We start from the raw sequence: 12189 nt of genomic DNA, 5'->3' as shown, positions 1-12189 counted from the left end.
CCTAATTGTTGCCTCTATTGCCACTTTTAGCCCTTTAGTGGAAGGTCTGCCATTTTAAAAGTTAAGTTAAGAATGTCAGAATCCCAGACAGGATGGCCTGCAGTCAGTTTGTAATCAGCTATGTGAGAATTTTAAAAATCCTGATTTAGCAAAGTAATTGGACACAATGGCTGTACTAGAGGAGGAACTTGATTCGGTTTCACGAGTAAGATCATGTGTGCTTTATGGTGTCGTGAGATCCATAAGCCATGTATATTGCATTGTAAAGTTGTTTAAGTGTCAGAATAAATAGTTTTTTTCAAGATTTTATAATATTCCCCTGAAAGGCCATTGGGACCTGGAGCCTTATCAGGAAGGGATTTTATCGTGTGCATAATCTCATCATCTGAGGTGAGGCCAACTATTTGGGAGGTTCAGTGGCATGTAGTAGGTCCCAGATAGACAGAGATTTAGCATAAATTGAAAAATAGTAGTCCATGAAGAATTGTTGTATTGTGGACAGGATGGTAGTATAATCCGAGCCGTCTGGTATTTTCAATTTCGGGATGGTATGTAGGGGTTTAGTGCAAGAAGTAAAATATGCTAGTAGTATCCCAGCGGGAAAAATTGTTTCTAGAAGTGTCGTCGGCTCACTTTGCCTGGCCCTTCAGAATAGTTTTTCAGTAGTTGTTTAGCCTCCAGATAAGACAGTTTGGACTGAATTGTATTAGTTTGGATTTAATGATCGTGTGTTTCCATAAGTGGGTGATACAGAGTGTTGTATTTAATAGCATGATTATTTTACAGGGAGAAACATAAGATGTGATATGTACCCACATCACTGAAGTCCTCCAGAAGAGCCTTGGGTCGTCTGTGTGTGCTGTATTACCACCTAAAATATGTTCCCATTCTCCCATCAATACATTTTTTAACTCATCTGAATCTTTCAACTATGATGGAAACCTCCAATTCCTGCTAATCACACAGGACATTTGAAAATCTACGATAATGTGAATTGAGGCATGATTATAGATCATATTGTCTTCTATGGATGTATGTTGAATACTTGGGTACAGAGTGGTGGAGGTTAGTATGCAATCTATTCGGGAGTGAGAGTTATTCACATGTGAGTAAAATGTGTACTCAGCTTTAGAGATTAATTGCTAGAGATCACAGATAGTTGGGACATTATGTTGGAAATGCCCTTTGAGGAAGTTATTATCTTGGGTTTATGGCAATGGAGTCGATTTATCTAGATGTGGGATTAAGAATGAATTGAAATCACCTCCAAGGAGGAGGGTATATAATGGTCTAGACAGTAAGAATTGAAGTATTTCAGAATAGAAAGCTTCATTAGGTAGATAAAGGGAGTAAATATTGTGAATAGAATATCAATAATCATTTTTCGTGATGTCTACAAAAATGAACCTTCTGTTAGGATCTGTGACCTGTTTGTGTATATCAAACTGTAGGGTCCCATCTAGTAAGATGGCAATGCCTCTGGACTTTCAGGTATAAAAGGCAGAAAGATAATGGGCTATCCATTAGCCTTTAGTGAGCACACTCCTTCCTTCACCCAATGTGTTTCCTGCAGTAGAACAATATGAGGATGTAATCACTGCAAGTGGGTGACAATTGTCTTATGTTTGACAGATATATAAGGCCCTACTAAGTTCCAAAAGTCTACGTTCACTGTAAGCGGGAATGTATGAGTGGGAACAGAAGTGAAGGGTGGGAGTTGAAGAAGTCATCCTATACATTACCAAGAAGGAGTTGAGTGTATAGAAATAGTCCCAATGTTCCCAAAACTTCTCTCCTAGCGAACTGGCGTCACGAAGGAGCCATAGTATGAATGTGATCCGCTCATCCTCCTGCAAAGATAATAAACTTTTAAAGGACAAAAAATTGTAGTAATGCAGTAAATGTTTTCAAAAACCTAATTAAGATCCAGAAAGGGGGAAAATGAACATGGTAAACAGGATATACTCCCCTTTGACTTATTTACATCTGGGCTGGTGTTTAAGGATTCCCCTCTGAGTTTCCTCTGGGCTATCAAAGGTCATTGTCTGACCATGGAGGTATACTTGAAGTTTGGATGGATATTGCAGCTAAAATGTTATATTTTTCTCTATGAGAGCTTTGCATACTGTTGAGAGTGCCTTTCATTTCTGTGTGATCGAGACCAAGACATTTTTAAATATTAGAATTCTGTTACCCAAAATTTCCAGGATGATGACCCATCTGTATGCTCTGCTTAGTGAGGAAGTGGAAGTATTTGGTCATAGTGGCTCTGGGCCGATCTTTGTTGTCAGTTTCCCCGCCTAATCGATGTGCCCATTTGATTGGAGGGAGGGCATGTTCAGTAGGGAGGTTGGACGCTTTCATGCAGTCAACTGCTAGAAAAGTAAAGAGATTGTCTCCTTTTATTGCTTCTGGAATATCTACAAAACATAAGTTATTTCTTTGGTTACTTCCAAGAATTCCAATTTTATCTGGTTCGTTAGTTGGTCTCAGCTTGTTGTGTGAGCGTTTCCTGGACTGTTGTGATCAAATCTTCACAGGTGCTAATTTGTGTTTCTGCCTCACCCAACTGTTGAGTATTAGATGTTACATGTGCCAGGACATTATTGATTGAGGTATGGAGGATATTGAATCGTTTATTAAAGAGAGGTAGTATGAGATAGGAAACCTCTTCCACTACTACTGCATGAGAATGTTCCAAGGAGGAAGGTCATCAGAATTGGGAGGGTTGAGTAAGCTTAGAGACAGCAACGGTCCTGTGAGGGAAGATAAGGGGTTGCTGATTTGTCCATTTTTTAAATCTCAATGTCAAGCAATTTTTGTGTCGTCTTTGAAGGTCTTGTTGACTTAACTTTGGTGTTACGTTTGACTGTGTTTTCTGTGTGGTCTTTCAGGAATTTGTCCAGTACAGAGTAATATGCGAAAGTGTTATATGTAGGTTAAGCTATGCCCACTTTCTGTAAGGGATAGTTGATTACATATTTGTAATTAAAATTAAAGTATATGGCAAAACGTATATTAATACCCTGTGTAATTATTATGGTCAGGTGATTCAGACACACCTATTTAAAGAAATGCATAAAATCATGCACACCGTTGTGCAATTTACATAGATGAACATTGGTAATAGTATGGGATGTACTGAATAGCTCTGTGACTTTACACATGGTGCTGTCTTGGAATGCCGCTTTTGCATAGTAACATAGTATGTAAGGCTGTTAAAAGGCATACGTCCCTCCAGTTCAGTCGCTCCAGAAAGGCATCCTGGCCCTTCTTGTACTCTTTTAGTGAGTTTGCCATAGTCTCACTGCTCTTACAGTAAAGAACCCCCTTCTATGTCTGTGTAAAAACCTCATTGCCTCTAGTCTAGGCGTAGAGGATGCCCCCTTGTTGCAGTCACAGTCCCGGATATAAATAGATCATGGGAGAGATCTCTGTCTTGACCCTTGATATATTCATAAAATATTTATTAGGTCACCCCTTAGCTGTATTTTTCTCTAAACTAAATCACCCTGATTATGGTTACTGTGCAGGGCTTCCACTGTTGCATCACTCGAAAAGAGTTGCAAATTGCATCTGGAAATAACATCAGCACAAGAACTTTGAAACAGGAGCCTAATAAAATGGGTTTGCATGGTCAAGCAGCTGGAATAGTGTAAAGCATGCTGCCTTGGGAGCAGTGAGTAGCTTTTCTGGACTGGTGAGTTATGTTTCGCTATCTGGCAGTCTCATGGATTTGGCAGATGCCAGGAGAAAGCAATATACTAGGATGCATAGTATCTACAATATAATTAGATGGAGGAGAGATGATAGTATGGGACTATTTCTCAGGGGTTAGTCCCCTTATTTCTAGTGAAGAGTAATGTTAATGCTTTACCATGCAAAGGCATTTTAGACGATGTAATCCTTCCGCCCACAGATATTTGCCGTATTCATAGAGCTGTGATTGTAAGTTAATCACAGGGCATAATTTCTATTCAAAATCAATGGAACTGAGGCATGACGTTACACAGAAAGAATGGTGGAAGCTATCTTTGCCACGTAGCAAAGTTTCATTCAGATGCTGCCTTAGAGATTTAGAATTAAACTTGGGAATTGCTACTATTTTATGGTCTGGTTTCAAGAACAAATATTATTGGAAGAGGCTCTCCTTTGATTGTGGGGGAGTTCTGCATCTGTACAACTGTCTCTCGGGATCAACTCTGTTTAGATGACTTTTCTTCCTATAGTTTATGTATACTTCTCTGTCCTCTTGTGCTGGATCAGCTGTATAATTGTTTGTTGACCGATTTACTAATGAAGACTTTATTCATCTATCAATGTCCTGTTGACTGAAATGTTTCCAAGGGTGCTTTTAGAATGGACAGTTTTGGTTTGCAGGAGCAAATGAGTGAGTGACGTCACCACAAGCTTGTTTGCTCTTGTGCATTTTCATTGTCGACTCCCTCAACGAGAATTGTTCAGTATCATTCAGTGTTTCACATTCGTTATGTGAACACCGAACTAGAAGAGCGAACGATTCTCACTCGTAATTCAGTGGTTGGCTCATTTATAGACCGAATGGTTATCATTCACTTTTGTTCGTCGAAACAATTCTATAATCGTTCCATCTAAAAGCACCCTAATTTCTGAACGAATTGTGCTTTCAGTAATAATATGCGCAATGATTCTGTTAAGAAGGTATCTGACTATTATTTAGAGAGATACTATTAGGGCTCATTCACACGAACATAATTTCACTGTGTATTAAACACGTGTTATACTCGGGGAATGGAGTCAATGAAGGTACATTGCTTTTCATTGATCCACTCATATTTGCGTATATACATTGCGTTAAATATGCGCGTTAAAAAAATGCAGCATGTTCTATTTCACCGTGTATTAAGCGCTTACAGTCCTATGGATTAAATGCTGTACATATGTAATACATTCCATATGTGCGTCGTTTATTACACAACGCCGCTAAGAGACAGAGCTGGGAATTAAAAAATAAATATTAAAAAATTGCACTGCGCATGACGGCGTGTGTGAGATACAGTGTCATGCGCAGTGCAAACCCACTACCATATACAGCAGTAAAATGCTGCATAATATACTCTATTTTACGCTTACGGCTGCGTGAATGAGCCCTTACTGTGAAGGGATCACTGAGAGGCATTATTATTAGAAGGGGGTCACTAATGAGTACCAAAGGGAATACAAAGAACGTGACTCAGCATAAAAACAGTTGTGGCCTAAAAATATTGCCACGGCGCACGGGCAAGTGGTCATCATAATTCATTGCTTCATACCATGGACAACCTTAATCTGCACCAGGCAATGTGCGCCATTTTTTTTTTTCATTTTTTGCATGAGGTCAGAGACTGTCTGCTCAGCTTGTATCACTGAACTTTCAGTGTAGTACATCTTACAAAGTTGCAACCACAGGTAGTGTAATTAGACAGATGTGTACAAATAAGACTCCCTTTTCTGCATTGTGCCATCTGACAGGGCAGAGAAATGATCGTTAGACAAAAGGACACCTTTACCAAACACAAACAGGATAATTTGTGCAGCTGAGTGTTCTTGTTAATAGGTACACATGCAAACGACTTGGGTAATTGAAATAATTATAGACTTGTTGAGGTAGTAAAAATGAGCTTGCATGGGTCAAAAATCTGATAAAAAGCCCCAGTAAACAGAATTTCGATGTGTTTATACTCCTCGCGAAGATACTTGTTTCTCATAATACAAATGTGTGCAGTGTAATTAGATCAGCTGGGCACATGGTTAGAATTTAAATGGCATACATTATATGGTAATGACTGAAGCTCTATTATAATGTCACATTTTCAGTACTGGAATTAATGTCCGGTCAGTGTTTCTCTATAAAGCTTAATTTTCAAGGATTTATAAGGGAACAACACAGAACATTAATTCTGGGGTAAAACTTGGCATGATGCCTTCCTACCTATCACACGAGTGTTAAGAAGATGCTTGGCGCGTATGTTACATCTGGGTTTTTTTTCTTTTTAGTTCATTAAATAAAAAAAAGCAAAGTGTAATTTTTTGATGCTCCAATCTACTTAGACATAAGTGCAGCGATTGTATTTTCTATCTGACGAGAGCAATGTTGGCAGTTTAAAAGTACCATTTAATGATGCCTCAAGACTAAGCATGAAGATTAAGTCAATACTGTATAGCAATTTTTTCAAAGCTGATAAATTGCATCAGCTGCAGAAAGTATATGGTGTACATTAAAAGGACACCGCATACATACTGTACATTTATTACATTTATATATATGTATATATTGCACGCAGTAAGAGTCGGATCATATTATTATGACCACCGGCTAATATCAAGAAGTAACCGCCATGTGCCACACAGACATCAGCTATTCAGGCTGGGAGTGACTCAATAAGGGGGTTGGTAGGTTGTCTCAGGTATCTGATACCATGCTGATTGCAGTGCATCCCACAATTGCTGGAAGGTGCGTGGGGGAGGATCCATACAGCAAACTCAATGATCAAGGTGGTCCCACAGATGCTCAGAAGAGAAAGCAGCCCTTTGCCAATCAGGAGTGGTCGAATTCCGATATTGCCATGCAAATTGAAGCCTTTTCTTCCAATGCACCTTTGTTACCATAGATTAAGTGACCATCTGTCTGCTTTGGAGCACTATATGAAATAAGGTTCGCTGAACTGCTGTTTTAGACACATGTGGTATCTCCCTGGTTTATTTTCATGGTGAGCTGCTTCACTGTAGCATATCGATCAGTCCTCATGCACCTTCCTAGCCAACATTCACCTTTCACATCAATGGGATGTGGTGCTCCACAGTTACCACATCAGTTATTCCCAATGGTGCCATTTGTCTACATACGATAAATTTGCACCACAACAGTACCCGAACAGTTCACAAATTGTATGGTGTTCCAGAAATTCTGCCTTCGGCCTGAAAGCCACTAATCATCCCTTTTTGCAACTCTAATAAATTGCCCCTTTTACCCATGACAATGAGTGATATGTGAGCAGACAGTCTATTGCATACACCTCTTATATGCACTAAGACAGCCCACCACACGTCAGTTCCTTCATGGGTTACACAATATTAAAATTAGGAGGTGGTCATAATAATACTCCACTGTGTATACATATACATACAGAATTTATCAGTCATGAGAAAACCTAAGTACAACTCAATTGAATTCTATTGTTTTACATATCAGAACATAATAATAAAAAAAAATCTGGCCCTTAGAAGGTCCTAAAATCATCTCAAAGATCATTGCTGATGACTTTCTCTCTTGTCATTGTGTTCACACATGCCTGAATGCTCCAGACCAGCAAACTGCCAAAACATCTGCTTTTGTAAAAGTGGTCCCACTTGCTGATAATCAGGGGCCTTTAATTAGCAGCACCCGCCTGTAACTTACCTTCTTAATTTCTATGGATGCAGTAAGGCTTTATGTAATTTTTGCACACACTGCTTTGGCATTTTGACCTACTTTTTCTTAAATAAATAATGATAGTGTAATTTGTCATGTGTTGTCCTTCTAAGTCTTTTTTCATACAAAAGCATAAACGGCTATGGCGTTTTTACGTTTTTATGTCCGCTCCATATAAGCACCTGAATGGGCGTTTTACTGCGATCACAGCCAGCGGTTTCTCGTCCATTCAAAGGACCGCAAGCGTAATTTTTAGCGAAAAAATACGCCGCACCCCGAAAAACCCTCGCTCTGCCAAAATCCTCAGAATGCTTTCCAGTGCCTATATAGAGGCACCTGTAAGCTTTTCGCAACGTTGGACACTGCAAAAATGCCTCCCCCTCCCTTCTCTTTCCCTGCTCCCATAGGAGTCTATAGGACCCACCGGCGTATATTGGCCAAAACATAGTTCTAGAACTATGTTTTGGCTGAGCGAACATACGCCGGCCACGTATATGTTCTATTTATCGCGCTGCTGGCGTATTTACGCGCCATATATTCGCCCGGGCGTGAAAACGTGCCGTTTATGCTCTTGTGTGAAAGAAGCCTTAGGTTGTATTTACTTGATTTTAAGACCCTCAATGGATCACAATTGCTTTTCCAGCATATCCCACAGATGCTTGATTGCATTCAGATCTGGAGAATTTAAAAGTTGAGCCAACACTGTAACACTTCGTCCTGTTTAGCAAACCATTCTTAATTTTTGCAATGTAGCAGAGTATTATCCTGCTGAAAGAGGCCCTGCCATTAGGGAATACTGGTGCCATGAAGGTGTGTACTTTGTAACAATGTTTAGGTAAGTGATATGTGTCAAAATAAAATCTACATGAATGTCATGGCCCAAGGTCTCCCAGCAGAACTTGCCCAGAGCATCACATTGTCTATGCTGGCTTGCTTTCTTCCCTGGTCCCATCTCTTCCCCAAGTAAGCAATGCACATGTATCCAACTGCTGACGAGATGTAAAAGAAAATGTGATTCATCAGGTCAAGTGACTTTCATCTATTACTCCATGGTCCAGTTCTGACATGCGCCTTGCAGGTGCTTTCAGAGGTGGACAAAGATCAACATGGGCACTCTGACTGGTCTACAGTTACACAACACCAAACCACATGCAACACGCTGTGATGCTCTGTGTTTGGAAGCCTTTCTATCATATCTAGCATTAATTTTTTTCAGCAGTTCATTCTACAGCAGCTCTCTTGTGGGATCAAACCAGATGGCCTAGTCTTTGCTGCAACCCATACACATCACCGAACCTTGGTTGCCAATGTAAGGCAAATTGGAGTGTACATATACAGATGGTCTCCTACTTGCGAACGTTCGAGTTACGAACTTCACAAGATACGAACAATCTGTCCTGCACAGTATGATGTAATGCTGTGCAGGGCCTGGACAGGCTTCTATCAAGCCTGTCCGGTCAGATCGTGGGACGCTTTGCGGTTGCTAGGCAGCCGGGGGCTTTCTGAAAGGCCCCAGGGCTGCCTATGCAGAGCACCTATCAAGCCGTGCGCTTGATAGGCGCTCTGCATAGGCAGCCCTGGGGCCTTTCAAAGGGCCTTATCGTGGGACACTGTACAAGGCCCACCGAATGTTGGGTGCCGGCTGTTTCTTACAGCGGACACCCAGTGGCAGCAGTTCCAACGAGCCGCGCCACTCGTCGGAACTGTTAACGCTTTAAATACCACTGTCTATTCTGACAGCATCATTTAAAGTGTTAACAGTTGCGACGAGTGGCGTGGCTCCCCGGAACTGGTGCCGCCGGGTGTCCGCTGTAAGAACAGCCGGCACCCGACATTGTATGGAGCGGGATCCACCCACGATCCTCCCCATACAACCATTTGTTCGGATGTACGAACAAATGTACTTACGAACAGGCTCCTGGAACTGAACCTGTTCGCAAGTAGGGGACTATCTGTATATTGGTTTTAAGTCATTTATATATTGTTTTTTATTTGGTGACTTTATTAGTTAGAGGTATCCTAGAGCTGAAACGCTATATCTAAGCCCACTGTGTGTAGGTATCCCAGTCCGCCATTGGGCACCATTGGCTTGTGTCTACAGACAGGTCTGGTGTAGGGGTGCCTGCTTATGAGATAATTTACCAATAAATACACTGAACTGTGTGTATTTATATGTACATAGTGTATATTTTTGTGTTAAGTGATCAACAGTTCTTTGTGGGTGACAGGACACCCAGGAAAGGACAAGTGGAGCTTCAGAGACCACCAGATGCTAAGAGAAGAGCGCCAAAATGTTCTCTTTTATGTATACATTAGAAAACCTTACATGACTCAATATGTGGTCTGCATTGTATAGAGTCCGAAGCACCTGACAATCTGTCTACAAGCTCCTGTGATATGAATCCAGTAAAAAAAAGTAATTCCCAGCTTCATTTATCCTTTATGAATCCCCTACATATGATAATCATCTGCGCGCATCCACAATACCGCTATCACTTCATACTACAAATTCTAGAATATGGAGAACTTTCTTTTTCTTCTTTCAATGCTTTGTAGAGCCCACACATTACTCAGTATACCCACCATTAGTGACCTGATGTACTCAGGTTTCATTATACCATTGAAACATGGTCTTTGAGTCTGTCATTCATTATTTTGCAGTCTGGTAGATAATTTGCATGAGTTGCTGTACATTATTCTTTCACCCACAGAATACCCAGAGATTTCTTACATTCCTACTCACCATAATGTGTCCCTCATGTGCTTGTTAATTTGTGAATTATTTAATTGTATCCTCTAGTTTGAATCATTTTCACATTGTGTTAGTTTACTTTAAGACTGGAAACTGTTCCCAGATCACAAAGAATAACTCTGCTCTTCCCCTCTCTAAAGTGTCATCTTTTTAAAACTTTCAGTGTTTTTGATCATTCCGCATGAGAAAGTAGATGTGCCTAGACTATCACCTACAGAGTGTAGCACCTACAGACTTTTAATCTGAGAATTTCCTATTACCATTTGTTCAGTATATCTCATGTCATGTTTTGTCGTCTGTGCAGCAAAGTTGAAACGTCACTCCATTTATTCTCTCCTAATACAGCAGTACCCAGAGTCAAACCAACCCAAACCCGACATAATGAGCATTAGCAGCTTCCAGAAGTGATACAATGCCCTAAAGTTTCACAAATGTAGAACTATCTCAGATTTTCTTCTCTTTGTCCTTTCACTAACTACAATGTATGTTACATCTAAATTGTACCATTTGTAAAACCTAGTATGTATTCCTCATTCAAGTGTCTACTCTGCAATATTACCACTATTAAAGGGAACCTGTCACCAAGTTATGTGGCTGTTTTGGGAGGTGACCGGGGGGGGGGGGGGGGGATAATTTGAGAGAAATGGCCTCCTACAATACCAAATATCAAGTATCTCTATGGACAACCGCAGCATATGGTTGATCTAGTAATGATAATCAGATTTATGTATTTTTCTAAATATGTATGAATGTATAACCTTGGAAACTATTCAGCCCAATACAGATCTTGTAGACTTTGTGCAGCCGAGCGCAATGTCACATAATTGTCGGGGTCCCAAGTAGCACATCTCCGCCAATCTGATATTGATGACCAATCTTGAGGATAGGTCATCAATGTATTAATGCCAGAAAACCTGTTTAAAGACTGAAGTTAAACAAATTGTGTAATAGAGCCACAGGGGGTTAAACAATTGGTCCAGAAAAAGTATGTTCCATAGGAATAGACTCATCTGAGGGAACATACTAAGTTTGTGTAGAGGTGCTGCCGGCACAAACACAACACCACAAACTGTGAAAAGTGGGTGTGATGTGGAATAAGAGGGGAAGGAAGAAAACACTGGAGTTCTGCACAACCTTTCAAATGTGACAGGAATAAACTTCACTTCTCTTTTTATTGACAAAAACAGCGATAGATGTATTTTGGGGCATAAATTCCTTCTCCAATGAGACTCATATATAGCATATAATCATAAAATCTAGAAAATAGAATAGAGTGGTATAATAGTAGTGAATATATTAGTGCCCCCTCCAGCATTACAGAAAAAGGGGTTTATGTCTGGAAACACATCTATTTCTGGTTGTATCAATAAAAACCCTTCCTGTTTCACCTATATGCGGAAGTGATCATAGGAAAAAATGACATAGACGAATTGGAAACCGGGGTGAGAATAGGTGGAAGAAACATCAACAATCTCCGTTATGCGGATGACACAACTCTGCTTGTAGAAACAGTAGAAGGTCTTAAGCAGCTGATATGGAAGATTAAAACTGAAAGGGAAAAAATGGGCCTCTACCTGATATTAAAAAAGACTAAAATTATGACACCTGCAAAAAATGGCCAAATTCAAATCAAAATCGACAATGAGGTCATATAATGCGTGCGAGACTTCATCTTCCTTGGTTCAAAAATTGACCACGCTGGAAAATCTATGCCAGAGATAAAACGTAGGATAGCATTGGGGCGAAGCGCAATGTTAAACATGGACAACATCTGGAAAAGTGGGGATATCAGTATGGCAACTAAATGCAGGATAGTACAAACCACTGTTTTCCCCATAGCCATGTATGGATGTGAAAGATGGACTGCGAAAAAAACTGATAGAAGGAGGATTGATGCGTTAGAGCTGTGGTGCCGGCGAAAGCTGCTGTATATGCCGTGGACGGCAAGAGTAACAAACAGAGACATCCTAAATCGTATAAGACCCGATATATCACTAGAGGACAAGAT

Source organism: Eleutherodactylus coqui, chromosome 1 (genome assembly GCF_035609145.1).
Source record: "Eleutherodactylus coqui strain aEleCoq1 chromosome 1, aEleCoq1.hap1, whole genome shotgun sequence".
NCBI classification, from domain to species: domain Eukaryota; kingdom Metazoa; phylum Chordata; class Amphibia; order Anura; family Eleutherodactylidae; genus Eleutherodactylus; species Eleutherodactylus coqui.
Note: the sequence above shows the minus strand (reverse complement) of the source record.